A 20,151-nucleotide genomic window follows, 5' to 3' on the forward strand; every position below is an offset into this window, starting at 1 on the left:
TGCTGGGTTCCAGCAGCTTCACTGTCCTGCCGGCTCTGCAGTTACCAATTCTTTCTGAATCAATATCCAGTTTCATGTCCCTGGGTCACGTGATGCATGAGTGACATGTCACCGCTGCAGCGGTCACATGATCTATGTCAAACCACATGTTAGCTACCATGGATTTGGCCACGCTGGAGGGGAGGGGGATCTGTACAAAATGTCCCCTGGGGGGAACAACCCTTTAAAGGGGTTGTCTCACTTCAGCAAGTGGCATTTATCTTGTGGAGAACGTTAATACAAGCCACTTACTAATATATTGTTATTATCCATATTGCTTCCTTTGCTGACTTGATTAATTTTTCCATCATATTATACACTACTCATTTCCATAGTAACGACCACTCTATAATCTATCAGTGGTGGTCGTGCTTGCACACTATAGGAAAAAGCACTACCCTCTCTGGTGGCCGGGACTGTGGGAGCTCACATAAATTAGTGCTTTTTCCTGTAGTGTGCAAGCACGGCCACTGCTGATGGATTGCAGTGTATAATGTGATGTAAAAATGAATCAAGCCAGCAAAGGAAACAATATGGACAATTACAATACATTAGTAAGTGCTTTATATTAACGTCCTCTACATAATAAATGCTATTTGCTGAAGTGAGACAATCCCTTTAATGTGAGCTTAGGTTTACATCGGTTAGGAGCCACAGTCGCAAATTCCATCCAAATAAGTAAAATGACAGACCCCATTATGGAATCGTCCCAGACCCCACTATAGTCAATGAGGACTGTTAGTTTCCATTGGTATCCGCAATATGACTGCTGTTGCACGTTGTACATGACACTCAGGTCTGTACTGCACCCCTCGTTCTCTGTGCAATGTACAGGACATCCATACATTGCACATAAAAGGTGCCCCCACTGCATCTGTCTCACATACTGACAGCTTGTGACAGGTGTCTGTCCTGTCCGTATATCATGCAGAAAGTGATAGGGGGGAACATCCATGGACCTGAGTGCAATGTTACACTGATATGGACATCCTGTGGAAGGATGGAGGGTTGTTTAAGCACAAGTAATTGTAATACAGTGTTCACACCTTCAGAATATGATGACGATATAAAGGGGTATTTCAGTCAGAGCAAATTTCCCCTATTCACTGGATGGAGGATAACACGTTGGTAGGAGTTCAGCTGCTGGGATGTCCCCAATCATGGGAATGGGGGTCCCGTGCCCATATATGAATGAAGTGGCAGGTCAAGGACGTGCACTGTCATTCTATTCATGTCTATGGAACTGCTGAAAATAGACAAGTAAGGCGCTCAGCTATTTTCAGCAGTCCTATAGAATTTGAATTTAGTAGTGAGATGCATGCTGGATCCCCTTTCTTGTGATTGGTGGGAGTCCCAACAGTCAGACCTCCATCGATCTAACAGGGAGTCCCTATCAGGCGGATACTGCATCCAATGCCTTATTAAATCCATTGACATTCTGCATGTAATGCAAATTAACGTGATATTTTTATACTCCATTCACATGCAGCAGAAAAAAACAGTATGCATCTGCAGTATGTTCTATAATAAACACAAAAAGATACGGATTAGCCCCATTCAATGATAATGGGGCTTATTCTCAGGCAGATCTGCTGGCATATCCAAGTGTCAGCCTCTGATTTCTGCTGCAGATTCTTTGTGAAATACACATGGAGTTGGATATGCCATAAATTTCCTGAGGCAGTTTTGGAAGCCTGTCGGAACTATAAAATAAAGGATCAAAGGAAACATTTCAAAGGGAATTGATCCTAGAGGTGGACATATAAAACACCTCAAAAAAAGTTCATCGTTAATCTAATTATAGTGTGCAATCAGTAAAACATGGTACAAGCGTCTGCAAAAATATAAATAATTTATTATACAATAACTAAAAATACTATTAAAACATAATCAATATAAAATTCAATAATATGCAATAACACGCAGTAATATGTAGTGTCCTAAATTCGCCACTAGATGGTTCTAACACAAATACCAGCGTTCCATATTACCTCTCAAACATAAAATGTAATACAACCATCTCGACCACAATTATGAAATATACTATAAATTGACACAGTAAACTCAATAGTGATTAGGGTAGATACAAACCCTTGCTCTGCTCAATCTCGTATATCGGGTAGTATTGCTACACAACTTATAAATTATCAGGCCTGATATTGACTATGGAATGTGAATATAAAAATCACAGAGTTTCTCCGATATCAATATTAGATCTTTTATTTAGGAGAATGCAAATGATATGCAGAGTATAAGGGAAGTCAGCTCTAAAGTCCATTCTGATCATTGGTGTGTTTCTCCTGGGGTCTCTTTTTTCTTTCTTTTCTCTCTTTTTCCCCCTCTTGTATGTGGTTTATTATCCAAAAACGTATCAGTTAGACACACCTTCCTAGCTTGGACTTTTCCAATCATTGTCAGTTAGGCGTGTACATATGATAACGACTGTGATGTCACTGTGTTACCCAGAATGCATTTCTGCTGTTGGTGTAATGTTACTTATTTATACCTCGGTGGCACTATCGCATAATCTACTAGCATCATTACTAGTAAGGGTTAAATGTCCAGGTCTTACTTCATCTTACATTCCATACACATAACATATGGAATCCTAAATCAGAGCTTCCGGGGTATAACTTTGACATATCTCCCAACTATCAAATTTATGGTACCGATAAGAATATAATAGACCTTGTACTCTCACAGACATGTGTGTCTCCCCTGTCACTTCAATGGGTGATTGATTGTTAGTTAAAATAACACTGTCTTCCCTGAACGGAGACTCATTAACAAAGTCTATACTTAAAATTCTTCTCATCATATTTTAGGAGTACATGCATTCCTAGTGAGAAATATATAATAAAATAGATGCATTGACGTCCTTCATAATATTTAACAATATAAAGCAATACATATGTCCTATTGATCATCTTATACAAAAAAAACTAAGGTAACCTATGAAAAAGCACAACAAGCCAAAAGCAGGAGTGGGTCATTAAAGCAGTGAAGGTATAAAGGACAGATATCACTTCTCTTTTTTGAATTCACTCCTGGCTTAAGCTTCCAAAACTGCAGAAAACTGATCGTGTGGCTGTACCCTCTAGCCCTCCAATTTAAAAATGAGAGAACTAATTAAAACAGATAGCAGATAGATCTGGCTTAGCTAGGTGAGAGACCTTGGTTCGGATCCATGGGTTAGTATTTCTGTTTATGGAGAGCACCTAATAGATGTGAGGAGTCTTATAGGCCAGGCATTGTTCATCTGGGTTTCTGGGAAAAGGCTATGCAAATTAGATTTCCTTCCTAAAGGAGAAGAAAGCTAAGGGTGGATTTCTGTGCAGACTATATTGCCAATTGAAATGAATGACATTCAGCTTTAAAACAACTGCAGCAAACCGTTATTTAACATTCCACAGCCGTATACAGCCCAGGGGCAGTTTTCAGAGGAACGTTGCCTGGCCTCAAAATAAAGACTACCCCCATTTTATATGGGGCAGAAAATTATCAATAACTGCACCAGGTTCTGCTGTGGAATAACCATTCTGCCTAAATAATGGTTTACTGAATGAATCTAAACATATTTTGAGAAATTTGCTCATCCTTAATTGAAAGCATGTGATCATCAAATCTCAAAACTATCTAGTTAAACTTGAGAAGATTTACCATTCATTGTTGAAGAAAAGCTGGGGAATTGTAGTGGCTACCAAAAAGGTAGTGACAGATTTCACTGAAACAGAAATGCTGGAATATGTTTTTTATTACAGAAAAAGGAACTTTGCGGTAGATTTATCAAAGACTGGCGTTTTACATTGCGTGCAGATAAACTTACCACTGCCCCTTTCTTATTGTTACTGCATGTAAAAGCTGGCCTTGACATGATTTTCTAATATAATAAGAAATAAGCCATTGACAGATTAACTAAGCTGATGTCATTAAGCTTGCTGTCACTAGAGGAGGCTAAATAACTTCTATAGACAAACAGTTTCACATGCAACCGTACATGCCACTATATCACTGCACCTGTGTAATACTGTACACTGCCGTAGTGATTTGCAGCATTTCTCTATAATTCTGATATTTCCTTTCTTATAACCTCTATAAGACATTTATGAAAACATACGCTTAGCAGCCATAGATTATGCTGCATCCATAGTACCTGTTAAGGGGGGAGATATATTAGGCAGCAAGGAAACAGGAAAAATGTGCAAGGGTAAGGCCTTATTCACACGGCAGTGATTCACAAAAGTGTGCTGTCCGAGAACACGTACTCATTTTTTGTAATGTGTGTATGGGTCCGTGAAAAAAGACGCCATCTGTGTTTCATCCATGTTTCATGGGCCATCTATAGGAGATGCACTGACAAATGATTTTTAAGCTATGCAGTGTCCATGGAACATGGATGACACACGGAGAGCAAGAAACATGTCAAGAAGGGAGTGTCCCGTCATGTAAAATGTCATAAAATAATAAAAGTAGTGATACTTACGCTCATTCCTGCTGATTCTTCCATGTCCCTCTCAACTTAGACACGTGATTGCCGCGGCCAGTGATTGGGAAGTGAGCGTGGGTGAGCAGTAAGTTACTACTGCTTTTATTATTTTATAACTTTCTAACTTAAAAAAAGAAACTACATAGCTAAACAACCCCATTAATTTTGAGTTCTCACCTGGGGTTTGAATCTCTTTTGGGGATTGGTCTGGAGTTTGTTTTGGGGCCCATCATTTTGTAGTTCTGTATCTGTGTCCTTGGGCACTTTTATTTTAGCAGTACATGTATTTGTGATAATTGGGTGGTACAGTATTGTAGACACGTCGGGCCGCAGCAGGAACAGTATTGGTGGAAGCTACAGGATGGCTACAAGGGGGCAGTTGGATAGTTTTTTTTTTTTTTTTTGCTATATAAGGTGGGGATGGACTGCTGAAGCAATGAGTCAAAGTCACAGGTGTAACCTGAATCTCATGGTCCCCCATGCAAAATTTCTAATGGCAATGGCCATTTGACATCAGGTTCATCAGTCATATGGCCTAGGCGCAGCTCAGCCCCATTGAAGTGAATGGGGCTTAGCTTTGGTACCAAGCATATCCACAGTAAAATGTATGGCACTGTAGCTGGTAAGCTGTGAAATGGCTGTAGCACTACTGCAAGCACCGATGCCCTCTCAAACAGCTGAACGGTGGGGGTCCTACATCTACGGTCCCCACCGATCAGATATTGATGACCTATCCAGAGGATGGGTTCTCAATTAAAAATCTCAGAAAACTCCTTTAAAGTACAGCCATTGTTCCTACATTTGTGCTTGAACAGCCATGGCCTTTTTTGTCCTCCATCTTCATCTTCCTTGCTCTGCAGTCTTTTGATTGCTAAAATGGTGAATGCCATTTTGAGTGATCCGTTCAAATCGAATTGCAAAATTTGGATTCACTTGGTGTGACACTTGTAGATAGGGACCCACACGGATTGTGAGCCCTGACCTGGAACCAAGCCCACATTCCCTACCTACTTGCAGTTCAAGCCCTAGGTAGCAAAATTGCAACTAGTCGACAGTCCCTATGCTACTAAGGTGAACACCAACAGTAAAAAACAACACAAAGGAATAGCCATACGGGAATGGGTCAGAACCAGGCGGAAAATGCACTACAAAAGCATGAGACAAAGAGTAGTCAGAAGACAAGTCGAGGTCAAAAGCACAAACAAATCCAAATGAATCCGGGAACTTAGCTAGAGAGCCCAAACAAAACTGATACTGGTATATGGCCAGGAAGGGGTTTAAGTAGAGTACCGAGTCCCAGGATCAGAACCTGATAAGTCATTACTTGGCAATCCATTAGTCAGGCCACTAGCACACAGGAATAAAGCATCTGACCAATCAGCCCACTGCTAGTCTCCTCCAACACACGCCAGCTGTGGGGAGAAATAGAGTATTGCATTCTGTTGATAAGGATGCTGTTGCATCACCAATGGGGCGTGGCTTATCAGCGCATCTCTCCCAGCGCGGTCACACCAAAGCAAAATATAAGACCCTACCTAAGACAATCGGCCAAAAAATAAAAAAGCTATTTGCTCTCAGACTATGGAAACACTAAAACATTATTTTTTTGTTTCAAAAATGCTATTATTGTGTAAAACATAAATAAATAAGAAAAAGTATACATATTAGGTATTGCCACGTCCGTAACGACCTGCTCTATAAAAATATCACATGATCTAACCCCTCAGGTGAACGCCGTAAAAATAAATAAATAAAAACTGTGCTAAAATTACCAATTTTTTGGTCACCTTTGATAAACAATTCATATGTACCCAAAAATGGTAGCAATAAAAACGTCAACTCTTCCTGCAAAAAACGAGGCTCTGCACAAGATGATCAGCAGAAAAATATAATATGGCGTTCAGAAAATGGAGACACTGTAACTGTAAAACTGAAAAAAACTAAGAAAGTAGACATATTTGATATCATCGCATCCATAACAACCTGCTCTATAAAAATAGCACATGATCTAACCTGTCAAATGAACGTTGAAAAAAATTAAAATAAAAACTGTGCCAAAATAGCCATTCTTTGTTTACCTTGCATCACAAAAAACTTAATATAGAGTGATTAAAATCATATGTACCCCAAAATAGTACCAATAAAACTGTCATCTTATCCCGTAGTTTCCAAAATGGGGTAACTTTTTGATTGTTTCGACTGTAGGGTGCATCTGGGGGACTTCAAATGGGACATGGTGTCTAAAAACCAGTCCAGCAAAATCTGCGGAGCTCCTTTTCTTCTGCCCTCTGCTTTGTGCCCTTACAGCAGTTTACGACCACGTGGGGTGTTTCAGTAAACCGCAGAATCAGGGTAATAAAGATAGATAGAGAAAACTTTATATCCAGCTCACCTTCCTGGTGTGGTATATAAACCCGGCTCCAAAGGCCCTGGGGGAGTGTTCCCGTAGCAGGCAGCAGACAAATTAGGAAAAAAGGTTTCTGGAGACAATAGAGGTCCTCTTAGCTCTTCTTTATTAGTAAATTCATAAAACCGACACAGTCACTGGATCCATGGCATGGTCGCTGACGCGTTTCGGGTGTGTACCCTTAGTTGTAGCACCATAATGTGGGGTCACACTTAGCATGGTGCTACGACTAAGGGTACACACCCGAAACACGTCAGCGACCATGCCGTGGATCCAGTGACTGTGTCGGTTTTATGAATTTACTAATAAAGAAGAGCTAAGAGGACCTCTATTGTCTCCAGAAACCTTTTTTCCTAATTTGTCTAATAAAGATAGAGTTTTGTTTGGCTGTTAACCCTCGATGTGTTAAAGAAAAAAATGGATTACAATGGAAAATCTGCCAAAAAAGTGAAATTTTGAAATTTAATCTCCATTTTCCTTTAACCGTCGTGGAATAGCTAAAGGGTTAACAAAGTTTGTAGAATCAATTTTGAGTAACTTGAGGGGTGCAGTTTCCAAAATGGAATCATTTATGGGTGGTTTCTACTATGTAAGTGACTTCAGACCTGAACTGGTCCTTAAAAAATGGGTTTTGGAAATTTTCTTAAAAATTTTAAGAATTGCTTCTAAAATTCGAAGTCTTCTAACATCCCAAAAAATTAAAATAACATTTACAAAATGATGCCAACATAAAGTGGACATATGGGTAATGTTAAGTAATAAATATTTTATGAGGTATCACTGTGTTTTAAAACCAGAGAAATAGACATTTTTAAAATTGAGAATTTTTTCAAACTTTTTGGCAAATTAGGGATTTATTCATAAATAAAGGTGAAATATATTGACTAATATTTATGACTGTCATGAAGTACAATGTGTTACGAAGGTGCAAAATGGCTTGGTCATTAAGGGGTTAAACAAAAAGCATGAACATCCCGAGGCGGCACCCATGTTCACTTCTCAGCACTATATCCCTTCCAATGAATTAGATAGTGCAGAGAGCTCTGAACTCTCTGAGAGTCAAGAATTTTCTCCATCTCAAACTTAACCTCGCCTAGAATTACCATTGGATCAGGGGGTTTAGGTGGAGGAATCACAGGAGAAATGTACTTCTTAAGCAATGATTTATGAATTTATTTATGAAAACATAATTTACGTATCTTGAACGAAGATGGTAAATAAAGGCGAAAAGATAACAGGTTTATAACAGACATGGTCTTATATGAGATGCAAATTTTTTGTAGAAAGCCAGATGATTTCTCCCAAGACAAAGTTTTATTAGCAGGATTCACAGAGTTTGACCCAGACACTTAAGAAAAGCGTTTATTAAAGTCAGAATTACAATAAAAAGATAGAGGAGCTGATGTGGTTGTTAATAGCAAACTCTACTACGGGCAAAAACTTATTCGACACGTTCTGACAGTCAAAAACAAAGCATCTTAAAAACTGCTCCAAAATCTGGTTGACGCTTTCAGTTTGGACATTTGTCTGAGTATGGAACGCAGAAGGAGAGTTTGATCCCTAACTTGTTAAATTCTCTCCAGAATGTTGAAACAAACTGGACACCTTTGATATAATGGACTCATGTATCCCATGTAAACTAAGAATATTGCCGCCAAACAAAGCAGCCATTTCTTTGGCGTCAGGAAGTTTCTTCAATCGAATCAGACAACACATCTTAGAGAACCTTTCAATGACCACCCAGACAACAGTCTTTCCCTGGGAGGGTGGAAGGTCTGTAATGAAAATCCATTGAGATGTGGATCCAAGGTGTCTGTGGAATAGGCAAGGGGCAAAGTAAACCCACAGGATGGCCATCAGTAGGCTCTGAAGACCAGAAGTTTAGTCCCAGCAATACCCAGATGACCTGCCAGTACAGAACAATGAGATTCTTCCAAAACAATAAGGCAAAGATTTTGAGGAACAAACAATTTACCAGAGGGAAGGTTACTAGGAACCAAATTCTGATAACATTGTATTTTGACAGCAAGATCAGGACTAACAGCAGCAATGACAACCCGAGGGGGAAGAATATTACCAGGTTCATTATGGATTAGAATCACAAGTACCAAAACTACGTGATAAACAGGGCCGGCGCTACCATAGAGGCAAGGGGGGCAATTGCCCCCGGGCCCCCGCTCATTAGGGGGCCCCTAGCGCCGGCCCGGCCTTACTATTCTTATTGTCAGTTGTGACTTGCGTTGCGTCACACACTGACAGTCTGACACTACACTCACAGCCAGCCAAGACCAGCCAGTGCTGCTGGACTCTGCGGGCTGCCGCCGGCGCCGCGCGGCAGCCGGCAGTAATGTAATTAATACATTAAACTAAGTTAATCACTCTGGGTGAGTCAAGTGTTGGAGGGGGCCCCCTGCCGGGCGCAGGTGGCTGCTGTGCCTGCGCCGCTGCCGCTGATTCGGTCTCTTTCAGAGAGTCAAGACTGTCTGGAGGCTGGAGCAGCAGCGGCATGCACGGCACAGGCAGGCACAAGGCTCCGCCCCCTCGCCCAGAGCAGTACTTAAGGACAGGTGCACTGAGCAGGGCAAGGAAAAGAAAGAAAGAAAATCAATCAAGCAGCGCCAGGGAAGGCCCGCCGCCCCCAGCCAAGTTCCAGTCTGATAGGTTCATAATTCATTGGTTAGGGTACTTTCACACTTGCGGCAGGACGGATCCGGCAGGCTGCTCTCCCTGGCGGATCCGTCCTTCCGCTATATCGCTGCTCTGTCCCCATTGACTATAATGGGGACGGGGGCTGAGCTCCGGTGCAGCACGGTGGTGCACAGCGAAAGCCGCCAGACTAAAAGGTCCTGCATGTCCAACTTTTTAGTCCGGCGGCTTTCGCCGTGCTGCGCTGGGGCTCAGCCCCCGTCCCCATTATAGTCAATAGGGGCGAAACAGCGGAAGGATGGATCCGACAGGGAGACCAGCCTGCCGGATGCGTCCTGCCGCAAGTGTGAAAGTAGCCTTGTTTGGTTGTTGTTAATTAATCCATCATCCATCCATCCATTCATTCCAAGTGTTTCCCACTCACTGACTTACTTTGTCCGGCATCATCTCACCCGTCCGGGCCGTCCCAGTGTACTAATAGCCCGGCCTGCGGCCCTGGTTCTGTTTGTGTTTGGAGTCAGTTGGACTGGAGAAATGTGCATTGGGGGGGGGGGGGGGGGGGTCAGTTACTGGAACTACCCGTAACTGCCCCCCCCCCCCTCTCCCATGCACATTTCTCCAGTCCAACTGTCCAAACAGAACCAGGGCGGGCTAGTATACTGGGACGGGTGAGATGGTGCCTGGGATGGATGGATCTGATCCAGTTTAATCAACCAACCTACCAGTAACTGGTTGATTTAAACTGGATTGTGATCCATCCCAGTCTGGTAGGTTGGTTGATTAAACTGGATCGGATCCATCCCAGGCCCAATCTCACCCGTGCCAGTGGTGTACTAGCCCGCCCTGGTTCTGTTTGGAGTCAGTTGGACTGGAGAAATGTGCATTTGGGGGGGGGGGGGGGGGGCGGAGGATGGGAAGTGTGCTGCCATGATGAAGGGGGGGGGGGGGAATAATGTGACGCGAAGGGGGTCATGACGTGACATGGAGGGGGAGAAATTTGACATTGAGGCCCGGGGGGCATCATTGGGGGCACTGTGCCCCACAATGTACAGTATAGCGCTACACTGTGCCCCACAATGTACAGTATAGCGCTACACTGTGCCCCACAATGTACAGTATAGCGCTACACTGTGCCCCACAATGTACAGTATAGCGCTACACTGTGCCCCACAATGTACAGTATAGCGCTACACTGTGCCCCACAAAGTAAGCAAGCGTCATGGCGGGGGCGGGCGTCATGGGGGGGGGGGCCCTTATTGTTTTCCGCCCCAGGGCCCCATTTCGCCTAGAACCGGCCCTGGTGATAAAGCATCCTCTTTCACACTACTGGACCCAGGATGAAAAGTAACAAAAGATAAACCAGGTAAAGAACAAGGCCCATCATGCTTTCCTAGGATTTAGGCGTTTAGCAGTACCCATATAAATCATGTTCTTGTGATACGTAAGCACAATGATTTAGTGCTGAGCCTTTTTAACCGCCTCCGGACCGCCTAACGCAGATGTGCGGTCCGGAGGCGGCAGCCCTGCGCACGACGACGCATATACGCGTCATCTCGCGAGGGCCGGGACTTCCTGTGAACGCGCGCACACAGGCGCGCGCGCTCACAGGAAAAGAAGGTAAGCGAGTGGATCTCCAGCCTGCCAGCGGCGATCGCTCGCTGGCAGGCTGGAGATCTGAATTTTTTAACCCCTAACAGGTATATTAGACGCTGTTTTGATAACAGCGTCTAATATACCTGGTCCTCTGGTGGTCCCTTTTGTTAGGATCGACCACCAGAGGACACAGGCAGCTCAGTACAGTCGCACCAAACACTACACTACACCCCCCCCCCCGTCACTTATTAACCCCTTATAAACCCCTGATCACCCCATATAAACTCCCTGATCACCCCCCTGTCAGGCTCCGTTCAGACGTCCGTATGATTTTTACAGATACATGGATCGGATCCGCAAAACACATGCGGACGTCTGAATGGAGCCTTACAGGGGGGTGATCAATGACAGGCGGGTGATCACCCATATACACTCCCTGATCACCCCCTGTCATTGATCACCCCCCTGTAAGGCTCCATTCAGACGTCCGCATGTGTTTTGCGGATCCGATCCATGGATCCGTAAAAATCATACGGACGTCTGAATGGAGCCTTACAGGGGGGTGATCACCCATATACACTCCCTGATCACCCCCTGTCATTGATCACCCCCCTGTAAGGCTCCATTCAGACGTCCGTATGATTTTTACGGATCCATGAATCGGATCCGCAAAACACATGCAGACGTCTGAATGGAGCCTTACAGGGGGGTGATCAATGACAGGCGGGTGATCACCCCCCTGTCATTGATCACCCCCCTGTAAGGCTCCATTCAGACGTCCGCATGTGTTTTGCGGATCCGATCATGTATCAGTGGATCCGTAAAAATCATACGGACGTCTGAATGGAGCCTTACCAGGGGGGTGATCAGGGAGTCTATATGGGTGATCACCCCCCCTGTCATTGATAACCCCCCTGTCATTGATCACCCCCCCCCCCCCCCTGTAAGGCTCCATTCAGACATTTTTTTGGCCCAAGTTAGCGGAAATATATATATTTTTTTGTTTGTTTTTTCTTACAAAGTCTCATATTCCACTAACTTGTGTCAAAAAATAAAATCTCACATGAACTCACCATACCCCTCACGGAATCCAAATGCGTAAACATTTTTAGACATTTAAATTCCAGACTTCTTCTCACGCTTTAGGGCCCCTAAAAAGCCAGGGCAGTATAAATACCCCACATGTGACCCCATTTCGGAAAGAAGACACCCCAAGGTATTCCGTGAGGGGGCATATTGAGTCCATGAAAGATTTAAATTTTTGTCCTAAGTTAGCGGAAAGTGAGACTTTGTGAGAAAAAAATAAAATAAAATCAATTTCCGCTAACTTATGCAAAAAAATTCTATGAACTCGCCATGCCCCTCATTGAATACCTTGGGGTGTCTTCTTTCCAAAGTGGGGTCACATGTGGGGTATTTATACTGCCCTGGCTTTTTAGGGGCCCGAAAGTGTGAGAAGAAGTCTGGGATCCAAATGTCTAAAAATGCCCTCCTAAAAGGAATTTGGGCACCTTTGCGCATCTAGGCTGCAAAAAAGTGTCACACATCTGGTATCGCCGTACTCAGGAGAAGTTGGGGAATGTGTTTTGGGGTGTCATTTTACATATACCCATGCTGGGTGAGAAAAATATCTTGGTCAAATGCCAACTTTGTATAAAAAAATGGGAAAAGTTATCTTTTGCCAAGATATTTCTCTCACCCAGCATGGGTATATGTAAAATGACACCCCAAAACACATTCCCCAACTTCTCCTGAGTACGGCGATACCAGATGTGTCACACTTTTTTGCAGCCAAGGTGGGCAAAGGGGCACATATTCCAAAGTGCACCTTTCGGATTTCACAGGCCATTTTTTACAGATTTTGATTGCAAGGTAATTCTCACACATTTGGGCCCCTAAATTGCCAGGGCAGTATAACTACGCCACAAGTGACCCCATTTTGGAAAGAAGACACCCCAAGGTATTCCGTGAGGGGCATGGCGAGTTCCTAGAATTTTTTATTTTTTGTCACAAGTTAGCGGAAAATGATGATTTTTCTTTTTTTTTCTTTTTTCCTTACAAAGTCTCATATTCCACTAACTTGCGACAAAAAATTCTAGGAACTCGCCATGCCCCTCACGGAATACCTTGGGGTGTCTTCTTTCCAAAATGGGGTCACTTGTGGCGTAGTTATACTGCCCTGGCAATTTAGGGGCCCAAATGTATGAGAAGAACTTTGCAATCAAAATGTGTAAAAAATGGCCGGCGAAATCCGAAAGGTGCACTTTGGAATATGTGCCCCTTTGCCCACCTTGGCTGCAAAAAAGTGTCACACATGTGGTATCGCCGTACACATGAGAAGTTGGGGAATGTGTTTTGGGGTGTTATTTTACATATACCCATGCTGGGTGAGAAAAATATCTTGGTCAAATGCCAACTTTGTATAAAAAAAATTCGAAAAGTTGTCTTTTGCCAAGATATTTCTCTCACCCAGCATGGGTATATGTAAAATGACACCCCAAAACACATTCCCCAACTTCTCCTGAGTACGGCGATACCAGATGTGTGACACTTTTTTGCAGCCAAGGTGGGCAAAGGGGCACATATTCCAAAGTGCACCTTTCGGATTTCGCAGGCCATTTTTTACACATTTTGATTGCAAAGTACTTCTCACACATTTGGGTCCCTAAATTGCCAGGGCAGGATAACTACCCCACAAGTGACCCTATTTTGGAAAGAAGACACCCCAAGGTATTCCGTGAGGGGCCTGGCGAGTTCCTAGAATTTTTTATTTTTTGTCGCAAGTTAGTGGAATATGAGATTTTGTAAGAAAAAAAAAAATTAAAATAAAAATCATCATTTTCCGCTAACTTGTGACAAAAAATAAAAAGTTCTATGAACTCACTATGCCCATCAGCGAATACCTTAGGGTGTCTACTTTCCGAAATGGGGTCATTTGTGGGGTTTTTCTACTGTCTGGGCATTGTAGAACCTCAGGAAACATGACAGGTGCTCAGAAAGTCAGAGCTGCTTCAAAAAGCGGAAATTCACATTTTTGTACCATAGTTTGTAAACGCTATAACTTTTACCCAAACCATTTTTTTTTTTGCCCAAACATTTTTTTTTTATCAAAGACATGTAGAACAATAAATTTAGCGAAAAATTTATATATGGATGTCGGTTTTTTTGCAAAATTTTACAGCTGAAAGTGAAAAATGTCATTTTTTTGCAAAAAAATCGTTACATTTCGATTAATAACAAAAAAAAGTAAAAATGTCAGCAGCAATGAAATACCACCAAATGAAATCTCTTTTAGTGAGAAGAAAAGGAGGTAAAATTCATTTGGGTGGTAAGTTGCATGACCGAGCGATAAACGGTGAAAGTAGTGTAGTGCCGAAGTGTAAAAAGTGCTCTGGTCATGAAGGGGGTTTTAGCTAGCGGGGCTGAAGTGGTTAAGAAGTGTCACCACTCCTCAAAGGCCCATTTGATGACCAACAGTTCTCGACTGCCAATATAATAATTTATCTTACAGAAAAATGCACATGGATGCAAATTAGTTAGGGGAGACAACCCCTGAGATACTACAGCACCCACTCCTACCTCAGAAGCATCTACCTTAACAATGAAAGGTTTGCTAACATCCGGCTGAATGAGTAGAGGTGCCTGAATGAAACTTTAAGTGTATCAAAGGCTGACAGACCCCCAGGAGACCAATGGAGAAGATCCACCCCCTTCATGGTTAACTCAGCCAAAGGTTTGGAGATAACTAAAACATTTTTAATAAATTTTCTATAATAATTTGGAAACCGCAGACAGCCAATCTGGGGGGGTGGGAATTATCATCACAAGGTATTCAAAATGCACTTTGGCGGTATTGAATGCTGTTTTCCATTCGTCATCCTCTCCTCTAAGATCAATGTGATTGAATAGATCAGGAATGAGAGAAAGGGGGTGCTGTTATTTTTTTAAGTTCCCGGTAGTCAATACTGAGGCGCAAGCCTTCATCTTTTTTTACTTATAAAAAAGAAGACAGCACCTACAGGAGATATAGACAGTCGAATGTTCCCTTTTTCAGACTATCCTGAATATAATCTTTCATAGCCTGTCTTTCAGGCCCAGAAAGATTGAAAATCTGGCCCTTGGGAAGCTTCGCACCAGGGACAAGTTCAATGGCACAATCATAGTCTCGATGAGAGGGAAAAATTCAGAAGCCTCTTTGGAGAATACATCCTGAAAGTCCTTGATGAACTCAGATAGTGGTCCCTCCTCCTACACAATGTTATATACCTGTCCACTCTCCAATTAAGTAAACATTTGAAAGCGCTATGGTGGTTGAGTCACATTATAACTGTCAATGTTTTCACTTTATGCTGTATAGCAGTTTACAAATATTACGACATATTTCTTGACTCCTAATATACTGCTAGGTTTAGTTTGACATTCATTTGTTTCCTTTTGGATTTGAAAGTGTAGATTTTTTTAACCTTTAAAATGATGTCACTCTATCTTCATTTCAAACCAATTTTGTGCTTTTTTGGTATTTTTTTTATTCATGTGATATTTACTCCACCTTGTTAAGAAGTTTAGTTGTTTGATTCATGATAAACTAAAAAAAAAAAAAAAAAAAAAATTAAATTTTGAATGCCACTCCAAATGTTGTGCTTCCATCACTGACTTATTTCAAAATATAAAGGAGACTCGAGTGTCCAGTGAGCACATGTGAACATAGACCTGGTAAGGTTTATAGCATGTTAATAGAAAAGGTTTAGTATCAACCAATGCAATCAATCAATCAACTGTGTTTCAACTTTGGCCACTGTCCTGCAACCACAATTCTTTTCAAAGACAAAAGTGGGACAAATATTCTGCAGATCGGATATGGTGTCCTTTTAAAGCCCTTTAAAAAATGGGTCAAGTAAACAAAAGTTAGTCTATATGTAATTAAGGATGTTTCAAAGGTCTTAACCCTCACCTTAGCCTGACAAGATAAAACAAATATGTTGTCTTCCATGGGATGTATTTTAAATAATAATTAGGACAACTAAACACATGCAATATGCATACTTTAATCTACATTAAGACTGCTGGATAGATAAGAATTCTTGCTTAAAGGGAACCTGTCATGTGGATATTTGATTATAATCTAACTAATTATATACAATCATTAACTACTAAAAAGTGTCTTAGATGTATTCAATTACTGGTGTGACAGATGGTTACCTCATAATATACACACAAAGATGCCGCATGCTAATGAGCTGATTCGAGTCCGGCGTGATGTCATTGAGTCCAGCGTATATTTAATTCAGAGCTATAGCCACTCCCCTGCCCACCTGCTGCTGATTCATATGGAAACAAACTGTTATTCAGCAGCAGGTGGGCGGGGAGAGTCAGGAGCTCATGAATATTCATGACTTAGCATTATCAGCTGGAGCTTTTCAATACAAGATGTTGGCAGATTGACTGGGTCAATTAAAGAAAGTGACCCAACATTTTGCTAAAAGAATCAGTCACTTATTTATGTTGCCCTTAGGACACCATAACACTGGTGACAGGTTCCCTTTAAGAAAAAAAGATGCAGTAATCATTGAAACGGACTTTGAAATAAAATGTATTATTAGAAGCTTTCAGAGACACGGTGCAAACAATGTAAACATGTTTGGAAGTGTATCTATAGACCTGCTGTAAAGTTCCATTCTCCTGGGACATGAAATGCCCAGCATGTATCAATAAAGCAAATTATGTGAAGTCATTTTTCCTATACACTATTCTACATATTATAATAGTTGAAACAAAGTAAACTTCTGGTCCAATAAATGAATTTGCCTTTGAAGTCTAAATTCAGTTAGAGACATCATTTGGATCATTTGCAATGCATGCCATTTAATATGATTTCAGTAATTTTCTTGTGAGTTTACACCTCCTGTCCAAAATGATATTCTTCTGTGTGCATCAATCAATAATTTACTATCTCAGCGACCATAGAGTGTAGTCTCTTAACAGACTTTACTCTCATGGGCGACAGATAAAAAAAAAAAATAATAATAAAATTTACACCTGGTAGATACAAGAGCAAGGAGATCCCAGCTATGAAACCAGTTATGGAAGATTGCTTTTATCGTTGGGCTAAGTTGGGAGAAGAAAAAAAGGTGTTGATATGCATAGAGCTTCGTTTATTGTTAGTTTGGTAAATAGTAGTTTCTGTGGGGGAACTAGGCATTATGGGAGTAAATGTGGCCATGCAACTAAGATAGCTGTCAGCCTAACAGTTATCTCCTGTCCCCATACACATGCACACTTGGCTTTAGGAACACTAAGCATGTGTTCTGAAAGGGGAGAAGGCATTAAGCTGGTGCCAGACACCATTAATCTTAGGTTTAAAGGGGTATTCCCATCTCAGACATTGATGACTATCACTAGGATATGCCATCAATGTCAGATATGTGCAAGTTGCATCTCTGGGACCCACTCCTATTTCCAGAACAGGGCCCCCAAAGTGAAAGAGAGCACACTGTGCATCCACTGCATGCTCTCCATTCACTTCTATCAGAGCTCTGAAAATAGCTGAGTAAGCACTCTCGGCTATTTTGGAAAGTCTCATGGAGAATGCATGACACATGCACAGCCACCTCTCCATTCACTACTGTGGGACTGCCAGAAATAGCCGAGCTACTGTTCTGCTATTTTCGGAACTCCCATAGCGGTGAACAGAGGGTGGTTGTGTATGCACGGCTGCTCTCCCTTCACTTCCAGAGGAATAAGAGTGGGTCCCAGAGGTGGTAACCACACTGGATATAGGAGTGGGTCCCGTAGGTGGGATACACTTATCTGACAGTGCTATGCCATCAATGTCTGAGAAAGGAATACCCCTTTAAGTGCAAAAGGGGTTTCCCACAAAGGTCAACTATCACAGGGCACTTGATAACTATATGATCACTGGGTGCCCAGGGCAAGGCCTACACTGGTCACTAGTATGACCAGTTTAGGAGGGGGGAAGAAGGGGACTGAGGGGTACAGACAGGGCGGAAACGCGTCACTGACTGCAGGAAAGGACTCCACAGTGTCAGTGGTGTGTTTCCATCTTGCCTGTACCTCTCTCTGTAATTGTGTAATAAAGTTAGGGCTCCATTCACACCATGGTATTTTTGTTCCACATCCAATCCCCAGTATTGGTGGATTGGAGGTGTACCCCTTCATTTGAATGGGGCCGCAAAAGATGCAGAGAGCACACTGTGTACTGTGTGCATCTTTTGTGGACCCATTGAAATGAAGGGGTCCACATCCAATCCACCAATACTGGGGATTGGATGTGGAGCAAAAATACATATGTCTGTTCTGCGGCTAGGGTTGCCACCCAACCAGTATCTCATCGGCAAGGCCGGTAATGTAGTGGCCCTGCTGGTGCCGGTAATTTTTTATGTTCCAAACATGTTAATTGCCGGTATTTTCCTGTACAGACTGTTACTAATGAGCGCTTCAATTGCAGAGCGCTCATTAGTACAGCCTTTACCTCCACCACCACTTGTGTTAATATTTAAAAAAAAAACAAAAAAAACTTACCTCCTCCATTTGTTCGCATTGTAGGGAACGCTCACTGCTGACTGGAAGCTCAGGACAGGACTTGCGAGACGTCATCACACTGGAGCGCAGGTCCTGTCCTGAGGTTCCAGTCAGCAGTGAGCAAATGGAGGAGGTAAGTTCTTATTTTTGTTTGTTGCAAAAGCAGAGATGGGAGCATAATTCTTACTGGGGGCAGTAATGGGAGCATTATTATTACTGGGGGCAGTAATGGGGGCATTATTCTTACTGGGGGCACTAATGGAGGCATTCATCTTTACCGTTGGCATTCAGCTCAGACCTTCACCTGACTGTAGACCCAGGTACCTGGACTTTTAATAAAACTAGTTGAGTACCCCTGGTCTAGAGTAATGTAAACATATAATAGCAACAATCCTGGTGATCTAGCATAGTGAATGGGTTCTTGCTACCATCCCTGGTGGTCTAGGGTAATAAAGCAGTTATGGTAATGCCCCATGTCTGAGGTATTGAACAGGTTAATACCAACAACCCTAGTGTTATAGAATAGTTAAATGGGTAAAATGCAACGTGGTTCAGAGCTTTAAAGGAGTTTCCCTGTGGTCAAAGGCAATGAAGTGGTTAATATCTGCATTGCTGGTTGTCTGCAGCACCAATGTGGTATATAGGTGTTGTTTAATCATGACAACACCTTTCCATGTGCCTTATTATGGCAGATGGACACCATAGGAGGGGGTTCTACACCTAGGACATTCCTTTATGAACATGTAGAGCAGGGGTCATCAACCTCGGGCACCCCAGCTGGTCGGAAACAACTCCCAGAATCCTCCCTTCACTTTTATGGGAGTTAAAAGAACAGAAGAGTAAGAGTGCATGCTGGGAGTTGTAGTTTCACAGCAGCTAGAGTGCCAAAGGTTGTGATCCTGGTGTAGAGAGTTTGATGTAAAGATATACTCGTCACGTCACCTGAAATACAATATCCTAACTCCAATGGACTAGAGATGCCGCTATTAATACAGATACAATCAAGAACATCCGGCCAATACATAACTAACTTCAGGCAACACCGCATTAATTGTATTCAATCAGCCTCTGCCACATGATATTTTGGACTTGTAACCTGACTCTTGCATTTTTATGGCATATAGTCATTTAGGAGTAAAATAAATTCTATGTAGAATGTTAAATTGGGTCACTCTATGATTGTTGTTAGGTAAATATCTGTCAGATATTCTTCAACATTCTGAAGAATTATACTTGGAGGGTTAAATATAGCTTAGAAATAACTCCTTTGAAATTAGGTGTTTCAATAAGCTTGCCAAAGAAAGGACTAAATTGAACAGTCAGTCTAGGATTATTCTTAGTGCCTGATACAGTTAAAGGGGTTGGCCACTCTCTCAGTACTTTCCACTACTGTGTGGCAGGCAAGGACAAAAATTAAGTTCCTTATATACTTAATTAAACA

Source organism: Bufo gargarizans, chromosome 3 (genome assembly GCF_014858855.1).
Source record: "Bufo gargarizans isolate SCDJY-AF-19 chromosome 3, ASM1485885v1, whole genome shotgun sequence".
Lineage (NCBI taxonomy): Eukaryota > Metazoa > Chordata > Amphibia > Anura > Bufonidae > Bufo > Bufo gargarizans.